Source organism: Ananas comosus, linkage group 1 (assembly GCF_001540865.1).
Source record: "Ananas comosus cultivar F153 linkage group 1, ASM154086v1, whole genome shotgun sequence".
Lineage (NCBI taxonomy): Eukaryota > Viridiplantae > Streptophyta > Magnoliopsida > Poales > Bromeliaceae > Ananas > Ananas comosus.
The window spans coordinates 20,384,055-20,399,247 of record NC_033621.1 but is presented as its reverse complement, the minus strand read 5'-3'; the positions used below and the strand labels follow the sequence as shown (position 1 = coordinate 20,399,247).

The 15,193-nt window shown below is 34.5% G+C and overlaps 1 long non-coding RNA gene across 1 annotated transcript; it reads right to left on the bottom strand.

Annotated features, from left to right (window-relative positions):
* Positions 845-1,363, bottom strand: LOC109719919. The gene is made up of 2 exons (XR_002218829.1): positions 1,247-1,363; positions 845-1,139 (listed from the first exon to the last, which is right to left on the bottom strand). It is a non-coding gene; the product is annotated as an uncharacterized LOC109719919 (long non-coding RNA).

Sequence of the window (15,193 nt, the reverse complement as noted above, 5' to 3'; positions counted from 1 at the left end):
CCATTTTTATTTTATGATTTTGTTGTGAAAGCTATTATAAAAGTAGAGTTTTGGGTGATATGCAATCTCTCTTGAACACGATTGATTAGTTTTGAATTATTGATTTTTTTTTCTTATCATAATTTAGTTTTTTTATTTGAAATTTATAATTTATAATATGGTCTTTATATACTATTTTTGTATTTTATTGATATTTCATTAATTCTTTGCAATTTTTTTTAGCCATATCTACCCGCCGCAACGCCCGAGTCACTACACTAGTATATATAGTGAGGCTACTATGCTATCGGAAGCACGGAGCCTTCCGTGCTTCCAGCTCGTTTTTGATGTTGCGACTTTCGAATCGTCGATCGGCTCCGTTAAACTTGATCTAGAGTATTTTGAGTACCTAGAAAATAAATTTTATTATTTTTCAATATCATTTGTCTAGTAATCGAATGGGCTCAAAATCAACAAATTTCAATGGCCGTAGTGAGCCGTTTGCAATTTTAACGGTGTAGAAATATCCAAATCACGTGAAATTTTGATAGAAAATTCTTTATACTATATAAAATAAGATCAATATCTTTGATTTAAAATTTTAATGTCCTATTATTACATTTAAAGCTTAATATATATATATAATATATATATATATATGGCCAATTTGCATAAAAAATTCACTAATTTTGTGTTTTTACAAAAGTGGGCCAGCAGATGTAGACGAGGAGCATTTTAGTTAGGCAGCTGAAAATCTGGCCCGAATTTGAAAAATCGAAAAAGGTGCAGTTGCCTCGCAACCCTCACATGCTGCTCTACAGCATCCAAGTCCAAATTTCAGAAAGAGGCCAGCTGGATTGGATACTTAAATAAAACTAAAATTCATCTTCCATGAACCTTCAATTCAGCTCAAGCAACTCTCCCACTAGCTCAAGATGAAGGTAAGTTAGTCCCCAACATTACCAAAGATCAACAACAAGGTCGATGGAGAGAGTTTCATCCAAATTCAACTCCAACACACAATTAGACTGCATGAAGCTCTAATTCGGCATCAATGCATAAAAATAGCAATCAACTATTATGATACATGAAATGGAGTTGAAGATTGAAGTCCACATGATTCTCGCTCCCACAAAAAACGCCTCCAAGAATCCAATTTGCTGCCAACAATTTGAATTTAGGAAATAGATCACTAAAACTCAAGAAAATCCGCAGATGCTGAATTTTCAGCTTACACATGAAAATTCAGCAATTACTCTCTACAAACCTGTAATTAAGAGAAGGAAATTCAGAAATTACTCCTCAGCTGCAGCTACTCCGCAGCTGCTGCTGCTGCTGCTAATATTGCTACTGGACAGCACTACTGGCTGGCAGTGGATGGAAACACTACAACAGAATTAGGTTATAGGGATACATGTTTGGTACACTTTTGAGTAAATGTCCCATTTATGCTAAAACTTAAAAATACATCTACTAATGCCTAAATATAAAGTCCAATCCAACCAAAAATAAAAGATTACTCTACTCAACCCACCACACCCAGTCCATTTGGCCCGATTACAAACAAAAAAAAAAAAAAAAAAAAAAAACAATAACCATCTTTTCTTCTCTCTTCACTCAATCTACTGAAATTCTAGACGAAGAGTCTTTACTGTCGTCCTCCTCCGCCACCGCAGCCAACGAGATAAAGTTTCGGCGGTAGCTAAATGCTTAAATAAGTGTTGGTAAATTAGCAACACTCTTTTATGTTATAGCGACACTCTTTAACTGTCACTATGTACCTAGCGACCTCACATATAGCAATACCTTTTAAATGTGTCGATAATTTTAGCTAGTAGCACTTTTTTGATATGTACCTATATTTAAATGTGTCGTTATAAACCGTTTTTATTGTAGTGAAAGAAATTGCAGCCCTACACCATATGCGCAGGGAGGAGTCCAGCAGGGAGAAAGTAGGAAGTGAATAAGAAGAAGAGGATGAGTAAGAGAGGGAAAAGGAGATTAAAGAGAGAGAGAAAAGGAGATTCATAACCTGTTGTGCACTAGAGGCCAAAATTCTCATTCAAGGGTAGTTGAAGAGAGGTACAATACAATACTCCCTTGTCCTTAATTAAGCCTACTAACATGTTCCACCAACATATAATTCCCGTTTCGGCTCTGTCTGTGACATCAATTTTGCGTCAAAATAGTTCAATCTTGTCCTAACACTCATTAGTAGAGTTGACGAGTCGCCGAAACTGTAATTGCTCCAACGGTTAACTTTTCGGAACATTGCATGTTCTGGATTCGGATTTTTGGGTTCGGATTCGGATTTGGACTCGGGTTCGGGTTTTGGATTTTGGTCCGGTTCAGATTTGGATACAGATTTTTAAAATCCATCGATTTCGGATTCAAATTTGGATTTCTTATTTGGTAATCGGATTCACGTTCGGATTTTTAAAAATTCATCCTAAATCCAAATGAGGTGCCTGATTTTGCACTCCATTTGAGTGAAAAAAATATGTATTTCTTCTTTTTCTCTCAGACAGTATCACAATCAAAATCAGAACAATTAATAAAGTCATCAAATTTAAAATAACTCAAATAGAAAACATTAATCAAAGAAAGATGGGGCCCTATTCAAAACGCAAGCCTAATTCGCATTGAGAGGGAAGAAGTGCAAAGATGGAAAGAGAAATATGCAACGAATACAATTTTTTCATAAAAACAAAAATATTATTAATCAACTCTAAAGACTAATTATAATAACAGCATGCCATATATATATTGGTCGATGCACGAATCTTTTTAATAACTAAATATAATAAATTCTAATATACCTCTAAACCTAAACCGATTAAGGAAAACAACTAAATAAATGCACTCAAAATAAACAAAAAATACAAAACTTTTCAAAAATAATCTAAAAATATAAAAAAGGAGGCCAAATCAACTGAATTTGGGTCCCAAACTCTGCCGAAACTACTTTGCTTTTAGACTCGTAGATCTCGAAAAGCGTATTTTCAAATTAGAATTTTACGTTAAAAACAAACACCGAACGAAAAATTATAACCGTTTAAATATTTTCAACGCCGATTGTAAAATTTTCCGAACTCAACCAAATTTTTGGCCGTTTTTGATGGAGTCATACGTTTCAAGAAACTTTATTAAAGTCTAAATTGATCGCATCACTTGGATAGATTAATTTGACCCATTGACTTTTTATTTTTAGTTTTGGTTTTCAGGCTTGGCTCATTAAAATCTGTCTCTTCACTGTTTCCAAAAAGTGGTATGGCTCTTCAATAAATTATTTACTTCGTATAGGACTCATACTGCACACAAATCAAAAAGAGGGTTGATAGAGTCAATTTATTTACTTATTTGTTTATTTATTTATAATAAACCTATAGCTTCTATACCTATATATACATTATTTTTTCTAAAGTTGCCACACAATAATTTTTTCTTCTTGTTGAGTGGGGATTCCACCGGAACCAACTCAAGTCCATCATTTTTCTTTTCCTTCAACTGTTATCTTCGTTCATCAGCAAAATAAGTCACATTCCTTATCATCGTTTTTCTCATCACAGTTTTTCTTTTTTATCGATGTGTTCTATTTTATTTTTAATTATCTATCCACCGCATCGTACGGATTACTATACTAGTAAATATACTAATTGGGAACCTATTGAAGGCCCTCCCTTATTTTGGAGAAATGTGGGGCCCATAATTTTTTAGAATTTTTTTAGGATTAATTGCATAGTACTTACCAAACTTTCTACCATTTTTATTTTGGTTCCTATTTTTTTTTCCAATTAAGTTTTCAAACCTCTTAATTTTATCGCGATAAAATAGCAACCGTTAAAAAATATTTTAGAATTAATAAAATTATCATGCTATCGCCTATTTAACTTTCTTTTACATGCCAATTTTCATCCTTAAATTTTGTATGTTTTTTACTTTAATCCTCAAAATATATATGAATTAGTAACCCTAAAAAAGGCATCTCCTTATTTTGGAGGGTTGTGGGACCCACATAATTTTTAAGAATTAATTTATATAATAATAATATAATATTTGGTAGTTAAATCTTTTTATAGTATAATTAACTTTCTTTGCATGCCAATTTTAATTTCTAAATTTTGCATGTTTTTCACTTTAGTTCCCAAAACATATATGAATTAGCAACCCTAAAGAAGACATCTCCTTATTTTGGAGGGCTATGGGGCCCACACAATTTTTTTAAGAATTAATTTATATAATAATATAATATTTGGTAGCTGAATTTTTTTACGGTATAAAAAATATCTATTTTGATTTTGAATGCCTTTTGATTAATCTTATATTTTGTGCTTCTAATAATTACCTACTGATTTCTTCACCAATTTAAAATTTAGGAATCATCAAATACTTTATTAGTTATGTGTTAATTGTAAATTCTATCTTGTTGATAATAGAAAATTATTATTTATCTTTCTTAATACTATAATGAGTTTTTGTTTTATTTTAAACTGATATATTTATTTTACTTATTATGTTTAAATATTTTTAGAAAGAAATTACTTTAATTTTATTTTTTAATTATTCTTTAATTTTTAATTATTCAATACTAAGATAAATAATATTTAAAATATTAATGTATAATAGGAAAAAAAATATGATGTTAATATATAGTTATAATAATACTGTTGTATTATCTTTTCGAACGCATCGTGCAGGACCTTAACTAGTACAACAATATTGCATGCAAAATATATATATATTATGAACTAGTGCGGAATACTTTATTAATGCACCAAGTTATTGGTGCTATTAGTTTTTTCGCCTTGGATTAAAATGTGCGGTTTTAGGGATGGTGAGGCCCCCTAGGGTTGAGTGCTCGTAGTTGGTTGCAATTAGTATAATCTTTAACTGGGTAAAAAAAATCAAGGATTAATCTAACGGCCCAGAAAACTGATAGCACCCAAAGTGATGAGTGCTATCGATAGCTAGCAGCGGGACTCATATATTATACTATATATATATATATATATATATATAATATATAGGAGAGAGAGAGAGAGAGAAGAGAGAGAGAGAGTTGCAGCTAGATATTAAAGCCACCAAGCCATTGCCGTGCTTTTTAGGCTTCTAGTTCTTGGATTTATCTTTTGACTCACTAGTAGCCTTTGGATCAAATAATATTTTACCTATCACTACCTACCACCATCATCCTAACCCTACATCACTCCATCCAAGGGTTACAAACCCAAAAGCACCATTTGGGAGTATCCTCAATTCGATTTCCGACGCCGATTCGTCTTGACCCAAGCCTAATGAACTAAATTCTGCAAATCTCTCAATTGGACGTCGTAACCTCGTCGTAATCCAAAACGAAGTTGTCCTCCACATCGAATTATCCTTCAATTGGTAACGAAATGAGGTGGGTGGTGCTATCCGAAATGGTTGGATTTCTTTCTATATCTATGTTGCCATTATTGATCATATGTATATATATGTAAAAATCATGCATTGTAGGGTTTATTGTATTTGTACTTTAAATTTTCCTTGCATGCTTCCTAAAGTAGGGTTGGTTAAATTGGGTTGAAAACTCGGTACTTGGATGCATAAGGATTGGGTTAGTGGAAATTGAAAATCCTATAAATGCAATGAACTAGAATGTGAACTTAGAAAACATTGTGGAACATTGGTGGCATCTTGACTAGTTGTTGCAACATAGAAAACAAAGTGAAATACTAGGTGTCATTGTGAGTCTAAACATGAACCTAGTGTGGAAATATGGATTGGGTATTCTATTGTGCAAGTAGAAAACATGAACATTGTGTGTCATGAGTGTACATGTGGTTTGTTGCTGTAGTTTCACAGGATTTGAGATGAGCATGCAAGGGATTGAAATACATTCTCTAGACCATGCTAGGGATTGGTAGATCTCGTATATTGTTACCCTGGTCAGTAGGGTGTCCTCAAGATGAGAGGACTGGATCACACTTACATTGCTTGTTCGGCTTGTTGGTGTTCGCGCCACCACAAGCAGTGATCTCCGGAGTAGTCACACATGGGTTAAAGTATCTAGTCAGCAAACGACTCTAGATTGGTGATAGTCCCCGTGGGTCCTGATATTGTGAGTTTGGCTTGACTTCGTGTGACAGATGGTCATGAAGTAATCAGTTGAGCATAGTAGATCATGTCTTTGAGCATAGTAACATCACATGACAGGTCATGACGAGCACCTCCTTTGCGGACATTCTAGGTTGGGTTAAGCGGCCATCTCCGCAGTAGACGATTTAGAGGAGAGAGTTTGGGCTTGACTTTGTGTGAACCGATATGATTGGGTAAAAGGTAAAAATGGTAAGCATCTTGAGCATAATAATATTCTTGTTTACCTAGCTTCATTTACAAAAGCATAGTAGTGTTTATTCCAGTTTATGCATAGCGTAGTTATTGTACTACTTTTCTATTTGTTCATCTTCTATGCCTTGATAGACTTAGTGGAAAAATCGGCGAGGTTGGCGGCCGAACCCACTAGGAACTTCTTTTAGTTCTCATCTCCTGTTATTTCAGAGCCAACCATGAGTGGAACAGCATCGGATCGAGGCGTAGGCATTGCGCCTTAGATAGCTGGGTCACCAAGTGTAGGTCACCCGTGTACAACCAAAACAATGTAAATGTAATTTGGAAAGCAAATGTATTAAAGAGCAGAAGTTGTATTTTGAGGAAAGAATCATGTATTATATAAAGTGGAAAAATGTATGTAAAATGTGATTGCCCAATGTTGAAATAATTAGGTTTAAATTCTCGCTCTTGTGTGATGCCCTCGTGCAGGACTGTATCATATTGTATTTCCTATGTGAAATTTAATATATATGTTTTGTTGAGCCTTGGACGGACAGGGGAGGCTCTGTCGGTTCGGCGATCTGTACGCGTGCTCGGACCGATCAAAGTAGCGGTCGCGGGGCGTGACAGATAAAGTCGTATCCCCGAACAACTACAACTCACCTTTTAGTCCAGTTCAGAATTTGATACTTTTCGCCGGAACTCTTCTGAATGTCCGTTTGTGCTCAAATTTGAGAGTCAGGCTCGGTCAAAATAAATCAGAAGAACGTGATCTTATTTTTTCAGTTTTGAACCATTTTTTGTTATCAAAAGGTCTATCGACTAAAATCTCTATCAGATTGCTGTTAAATTACGTTCTCACTTTTCGGGTATCGGAATGATATAAAACTTTAAATCTAACATCAGAAAAATAATTTCGATATATTCTTAAATTTTCATCATTTTCTGACACTATAAATTTTCAGTTGAAATATCAGTCTCATTTCTTACAGAAAATTCTAAATCATATATTCTCATTTCAATTTCAGCAAAAGTTATTTCCGACTTATATTTTACTTCTCAAAGTCTAATAAAAGTAGTATCACACACACACACACACACACACACACACACACACAATATATATATATATATATATATATATATATATATATATATAGTTGAGCTAAAATATTATCGATAGCAAATGGGCTCAGTTGCCACCCATTTGTTTTCGATGATAAAGCCTCCAAATTAATGATCGGTATAGTTGAACATGATATGTACCAGTTGAAGTATTTAGAAGTCAAATTTTAAATCTTTTCGACATCATTTGTCTAATAATCACAGGTTTGAAAATTTATAATTTTAATGGTCGATATGAGGCGTTTTCTCGTTTAACGGCGTAAAAATATCCACACCAATTGAATTTTTGCTAGAAAATTCGTTAAACTATATAAAATAAGTTCTATATTCTTGATCTTGATTACAAGACTCCTATCATCATCTTTTAAAGAATATTCATTTTCAGCCGTTCATTTTTGTCTCCACTCGATGGATAAGAGAATAATATCGAAAATGTATAAAAATTGATTTCTAAACTCTTCAAGTGATATAGATCATATTCAACGGTGCTGATCGTCGATTTGGAGGCTTCATCATCGAAAACAAATGGGTGACAACGGAACCCGTTTGCTATCGATGGTATTCTAGCTCAACTATATATATATATATATTATATTATATAAGAGAGAGAGAGAGAGAGAGAGAGAAGAAAGAGAAGAAGAGAGATGAAGAGAAGAGAGAGAGAGGGTCTTGCTGTGCTATTAGGACGACGGAGCGCATTCCGTGCCCTAAGCTGTTTTTCGCACGATGAGTGTCTCGAATCGACGATCGCTCCCATTAGACATCAATCTAAGCGTTTTGAGTGTATCTAGAAAAAAATTTCAATATCGTTTACCTCGTGCTATCTAAAAGGTTACAAAGCAATAATTTTAATGAGTTGATGTATATTCTTTACAAAGTTCTAACATTGTAGAAGTATTCAATCAGATGAAATTTTGATATAAAATTTTTATACTATTATTGAAGTTCAAAATGCTTCTGATGAAATATTTAGTGTTATCTCTCCACTTTTGTAGAATTTATTTTGAGTCTTGTATTTTGAATTTTTCGATCGCCTGGCATAAATTGAAATCGAAAAACTGCAAAATTATTTTCTAAATACTTCAAATCAGTAGATAAGTCTAACAAAGCCTGTAGAAGTTGAATTCTCAAAATCTGAGGATACTCCTCATCCAGGATACGACTAATTGTCAAGAGAAACCTTTATTGGGAGTTGAATGTCGCAAAACACAAAAAGCTTTGGAGTTGAGTCCGCGAGAGCCATAGCGCAAACAGGATCATTCGGCTATGTGCTCTCGGGGACCTGCGCCTTTGCAGGTGAGAGACGTTCCTTGGCTGGGTTTGTGGTTGCTTGATGCAACTGGTCCTGGACGGGAGGGATCCTGTTCCTAGAACGTGGCCCAGCGAGAATGCAAAATTGGCTAAGTCCAGAAAATTTAGCTCTCGGGACTCGGTCTCCAGTGAGGAACCGTCTCCAGGACCGTCTCGGAGAACAGCCGATTCCCGACCGCGTGGCCCGAGGAAGCCTCGGGACCGGTCCCCAGTCGGGTAGACCGGTCCCTCCGCCGAGAACTGCCGATGAGGACAGTTTCACAGGAGTGAAAGTTGAGGGGCTTTATGCAAATGCTTTATTTGAGTTGCTCTGAGCCTTCTCTCTCCCTCACATAGTATGTAGGAATCGACCTCATTTCACTCTCTCTTCACTCTCTTTCTCTCTTGCTCATCTCTCTTCTGAGAAAGAAGGGAATAAGAAAAACAAAAGGAGAGAAGGAAAAGAAGAGGAAGATCAGAGAAGTGCGAAGAGAAGGAGATCAAGCGGCAATGCTTGAGCACTCCATCTCCCTCCCTCTCTATTGTGTTTCAATGAGGTAGCTACAAATCTAGCTTTGTATACTTAGGGTTTTTGGTTTTATGCTTTGGAAAGGGGTCAAATGGACTCCCAAGCATACTTCTATAGAACAATCCCGATGAATCTAGGGTTTTATTAGTCGGCTTGCTAAAATGTGCGACCTAGGGCTCAAGATGGGGGCCATTTTGTAAAGTATGAATTTGATTCATTTGAGGCCTTGTAAACCTATCGATAGGTCGCCAACGCGGGGCGTAATCGATTTCGCGATTTGTCATAAGGCTTGGAGCTATCGCGGAAAATACGGTTTTCGGCACTATCATTGGACCCAAGAAAGTACAGCTTTTTCGTAAAGTCTCACGCGAGGAGCGTGTTGGGCACTCTACGTTTTGATTAAAGGTGGGGTGTCATACGAGCTTTTTGAACCTCCTTTCTATGTCTTAGAATTGCATTTAATTCATCTCTTTACATGTTCATTGTAGGATGTCATAGTAGCTCATTCTTATGCTTTCTAAATTGATAACCTAAGTGTACATTGGAACGCTTGTGATTAGAATAGGAGAGGATTGGTGCGCGCAACGTGGATCCTATGAGCAAAGATAGAGATGAACCGATGGGGGTGTGGGAACATAGAAAGTAGTGTTGGTGTGTAAAGAAAACGAGTGATCCAAATGAATGATTGGACGAGTGCATTAAGTAGTGTAATGACACTTGAGTCATGACAAGGATAGATGATCCTTAAAAATGCATTGTGATAATGAATGAACGCTATATAGCATTGCATCGATAAGTCCGGGAAAAATGATTGTCGCGAGAGATTTGACCCTAGTGTAGGCATCCTCCACATGAGAGATTTGATTAGTTTGTGGACCCTAGTGATAGTGCCGCGTCACTTGGAGAGGATTCGATTGGTAGACCTAGATGTAGGGCATCCCTCACTTGGAGAGGAATAGATCATAACTCAGATCTGCGTTGGGGATGGTATAGCCATCCAACCCCACATAAGCAGGGAATAATCGCGAGGTACTCCCGGAGTGTCGTCGCTAGGAACACCTGAGTCCGGACCACATGGAGGTCCGCAGACGGTCCCGGGCTTGGGTGCACTTGGAGCTCCCTCCCCACTTTGGAATTGAAAGGTGAGTCATAGGCGAGCCCTAGGGCCCTGCCACAGATTGGGTAAATGGAAAGGTTAAAGGTTTATTAATGTCATTGAACATTTGCTATTCGAATATGGATCGAATTTGTTAGCATAGTAGCAAACCTTTATTATATGATGCATGCATTCATATTCATGATTATGGGCATAGTAGCATAGTTTTCCTACTATCGCATTTACAGCTTTCAGATACATATCTATCTATCTATCTATCTGTTGTTACTTGTACCCACTTGGACCTAGTGGGGAGATCGGTAGAGTCGGCGGCCGAGCCCACTGGGAACTATGGAAGATAGTTCTCACCCCACTCTATTTTCAGTGGTAGGTTCAGGGCTGCAGAGAGAGGACCGCGGCAAGGGCATCGCGCCCGACCAGTGAGACGGTGGTAGTATAGTAGCTTTCCTTTTTGCATTAGTCACCTATGTATTGAGAGAGAGATTCATTGTAGGTGAGGATTTAGAGAGCTATATATTTTGGATGACAAATGTATTCATTTAAAGAGAATGATAGAACTATTGTAATAGTTAGTAAAATACTCTCTTTATTTCACTTGTTTTATCTTGTGGATCGCTTGCTCTTTATTTTGTTGGCACTGTTTGTGCCCCTGTGAATGTGTATGTTTAGAATTTAATTTTCTGGGTAAATTCTTGTACACATTCCTGTTGTTGAGCCTTGGACGGACAGGGGAGGTGCTGTCCATTCGGCGGCCCGTCGCCGCGGCCGAACCGTGCCAAATTGGTAATGGTTTCGGAGCGGGGCGTGACAAAGCCGATCGTTGATTTGGAAGCCTCGCCATCGAAAACGGCTTAGGAGTACGAAGGCCTCCGTGCTTAATTCTAATAGCACACAAGACCTACTATACATATATATATATATATATATATATATATATATATATATATATATATATATATATATATATATAATATACTAAGAGAAAGAAGAGAGATGAAGATAAGAAGAAGAAAGATGATAAGAGAAGAGAGAGAAGAATAGGGCAACTATACTTTTATGAGTATAGAGCCCTTCGAACTCATAAGCTGTTTTCAATGATGGAGCTTCCAATTGGACGATCCCCTCCGTTAAATATGATCTAGAGTATTTGAAACTTTTAAAAAATAAATTTCGTAATTTTTTAAAATCATAATGAAGTCCATCAATCCGGCAGAAAATGAATAGTCAAAATTGAATGATGTCATAAAAATGGATAATCGTTTAAGATCAGACTTATTGATCTTTATTTAGATAGTGAATAGAATTTTCTAGCAACTATTCAACTGATTATAATTCTTTTATACCGTTAAACTAGTAAATATCCCATATCGACCGTTAAAAATTATTAATTTGAGATTTTTTGATTGTAAGATAAATAATGTCAAAAAATTATAAAATTTTATATCTAAAAGTTTTAAATGTTCTAGATAATTTTTAACATTATGGATCGTCGATTCGGAAGCTTTATCATCGAAAACGACCTATGAGTACGAAGGCGATCATACTTATAAGAGAATAGTAGCCGGACTCTCTCTCTCTCTATATATAATTCGAGAGAGTCTCTCCCTCTATATATAGAAAGAGAGAGAGAGAGTAGGGCTACTATATATATAGAGCTCTTCGTACTCATAAATTATTTTCGATAATGGAGCTTCCGAATCAACGATCTACTTCGTTAAATATGATCTATAGTATTTGAAACTTCTAAAAAAGTAAATTTTGTAATTTTTTGAAATCATAAAAAAGTCCATTAAGCGGGCATAAAATGAACAGTCAAAATTGTACGACGTTCTAAAAATAAATAATCTGATCCTTCAATTTAAGATTGGAGTTATTGATCTTTATTTAGATAGTAATTAAAATTTTTTATCAAAAATTCAACCTATTCCAATTCTTTTACACCATTAAACTAGCAAATATCTTATACCGGCCGTTAAAAATTGTCAATTTTGTAATCTTTTGATCGTAAGATAAATGATACCGAAAAATTATAAAATTTGATTTCTAGAAATTTTAAATACTCTAAATAATATTTAATGATATGGATCGTCGATTCAGAAACTCTATCATCGAAAACGACTTATGAGTACGAAAGCGATCGTACTCATAAGAGTATCGTACTCTCTCTTTCTCTCTCTATATATATAGAATTGAGCTTCTATACTTTTAAAAGTATCAAGTTATTGATGCTCGTAGATTTTTAGCCTTTGAATTAAGGACTGTACAGTTAGGATGATAATAGTTCCCTAAAATTGAATAGGTTGTTGGTTGAATAGTATAATCTAACAGATAGAAATGGACAAAGGTGCAGATGTAATGATGGAAAACATATAAGCACCAAGTACATTGTGCTTTTACAAACACCACCGAACTCTATATATATATATATATATATATATATATATAGAGAGAGAGAGAGAGAGAGGGGGAGCAAGGCTACTGTGCTATTAAGAGCACAGTAGCTCTTGTGCTCCTACCCTTGTGCTCCTAACTTTCTAACCATTTATCAATTTTGATAAATGGTTAGGATGAGAGAGAAAAAAGAAATTGAGGAGAAATTTAAAAAGAAGTGAAATTGAAATGCCTAATTTCTCTCCAATTTCTCTTCTCTCTCTTATCCTAACTACCCATCAAAATTAATTAATGATTAGGAAATTAGGAGCACAAGGACGCTCTTAATAGCACAGTAGCCCTGTTAATATGTGTGCGTGTGTGTGTGTAAGTTATTATGCTATCAGAAGTATAGAGGATTTGATGCTTACGATTTTTTGATCCTGACTGACCGTCCCTGGCGCAAGTGGCAAAGGGCTTGGTGGTTGGTATCCGAGGTCCAAAGATCGAATCCTAATTGATTCACATTTTTAGTTAAGTTTATTTCTAAAAAAAATAAACGATGCTGGTAGCGTGCTATCTATCTCTAAAAAAGAAAAGATTTTTTGATCCTTAGATCAAGAATTATACGGTTGAGATGATTACGGTCCCCCCTAGGGTTAAGTAGTACCCCAAAGGTTGAGTGGTCCCCACAGGGTAATAGTATTAATCCAAAGATTAGAAATGATTAAATGGGCTGCATATTTAATCCTAGTTAGTGAATAAGATAAATTGATTTTTTAAACACTCTTATATTACTTGTGATGGTAGAAGGGAAGAAAAAAATCGTTAAAAATTTTTAGAGAATATTTCTATATAATTCTAATAGTTGGAGTCTTTGAAGGGCATACTTGCATAATGACAAAAATGTTATTTCATTTATTTTCTGTTAAAAAATAAACATTGCTCTAACTCTAACAAATTAGCTATTGAGACAAATATGAATATCACTGAATTTTTGCTAGAATAAATATAAAAAATTAAACTTTGTAGAGATGTATTTACTATTCGATGTGTTTAGAGGAAACTGTATGAAATTAGCCCTTTTACGAAATCCTTGGTCCTATGGTTTATATACTGAACCTCTTTTTGAATTTTATTATTTAAAAAAAGAAAAGATTAGTGTGAAAAAGTTGGTGGCTGGATGGTGAAATTATAAGATTATAATCAACTTTTCATAGTTAAGTTAGCATTTCTTGTAGATTAAATTAATGCCACATACATGTGTGTATACTAAAATATCCGTGATTTTTCACTAGACCTTTAAATAACAATACCTAATATATGATCAATATATAAGTTATTACGCATCTATCCCAACATATCACTACATCTTTCTCATTTGGGTAAATTGCACCATTGATCCCCACCCTTTTTCTATTTTTTTATTTATTTATTTTGGCCCTATCCTTTTTCCTTTCAAATTATTAGGCCTCTATAATCTTTAATATTTGTCTCAATTTAATCCTTGCTGTTAAAATGCAATTAACCCATTTATTTTTTTTCTTTAAAATGTATAAAACGTAACTGAACTATAGACTATTTGGATTCGACTATCCGATCTTTTAAAACTTTAATTTTAATATTCAACTTTTTAATTTATTTGATTTTAATAATTTTGGCTAAATGCTTTTGAATTTATTGTACGTGAATTACATAAAATATCTTAATTAAACCCATAAAAATAAATGATATTCCATTTTAATTTGGATGTTAAATGGTCATTAACTGATTCAAATCAATAAATTAAAAAATTAGATATTAAAATAGAATATTTTTAAGATTAGATAATCCGATTAAAATATGCTATAATAGAGATAAGTTTTACATATTTTTAACCCTTTTTTTTTTTCTTGGAAATATTGAAAAAAGCAAACTCAATTTAACCATGAGAGAGTAGTTCTTAATTAATTAAGTTGCACTCTTCCCCACAAACTCATTTACTCTTTTGCAGGAGAAGTAGAAAACAGTTCCAATATTGCATTAACTACCCACTCTCATCTATACACACACAGAGAGAGAGAGAGAGAGAGAGAGAGAGAGAGAGAGAGTGGAGCTTCTCTGCTTTTCAAAATATGGGAGCATCTCTGCTTGTAATTTTTTAACAATTAAATCGATTCAAGATCTATACAGTATTATTAATAGTATATTTCATTAAGTCTTATTTTTAGTGCTGTAGGAATTTTTACAGCACTATTAACAATATATCCCATTAAGTTTTTTTTTTTAATACTGTATGGATCTTGAAGCGATCCAATAACAAAAAATACAAGCATAGATATTACTGTGCTTTTACAAGCACATGCACATGAGCTAAACATTGTTTCTCTATATATATATATATATATATATATATATACATTTGCCCCATTCCCCTCCTCTCACCCCATCTCAAATCCATCTCTTTCTAAAACATCTCTAAAAGCTCTCTC